Source organism: Fulmarus glacialis, unplaced genomic scaffold (assembly GCF_000690835.1).
Source record: "Fulmarus glacialis isolate BGI_N327 unplaced genomic scaffold, ASM69083v1 scaffold15655, whole genome shotgun sequence".
Taxonomy (NCBI): domain Eukaryota; kingdom Metazoa; phylum Chordata; class Aves; order Procellariiformes; family Procellariidae; genus Fulmarus; species Fulmarus glacialis.
In genome coordinates, this window is record NW_009212450.1 from 27,081 (window position 1) to 27,301 (window position 221).

At 29.9% G+C, this 221-nt stretch overlaps 1 protein-coding gene across 1 annotated transcript in view; it reads right to left on the minus strand.

Moving 5' to 3' along the window:
* DENND6A (DENN/MADD domain containing 6A) overlaps positions 1-221 on the minus strand; it is a gene marked incomplete at its 5' end in the record, with an annotated part of 23,912 nt that overhangs the window by 22,581 nt on the left and 1,110 nt on the right. The gene's annotated exons all lie outside the window — the stretch shown is intronic.

A 221-nucleotide genomic window follows, 5' to 3' on the forward strand; every position in this document is an offset into this window, starting at 1 on the left:
CTTACATATACCTATTCTGCCTAAAATAACTTTACTACCACTCTTATTTGAAAAAAAAACAACAAAATTAAAAACAAAAAAAACCCCACCAGCCTTTGTTCCTAATGCATTATTTTGTACCTTCAACACAGCTTTTGAAGATTGGACAGAATTATAACCATTAACGAGAGTAATAAGAAGATACAATTAACTCATCTTCTCTTTCAATAATAGAAAGACGC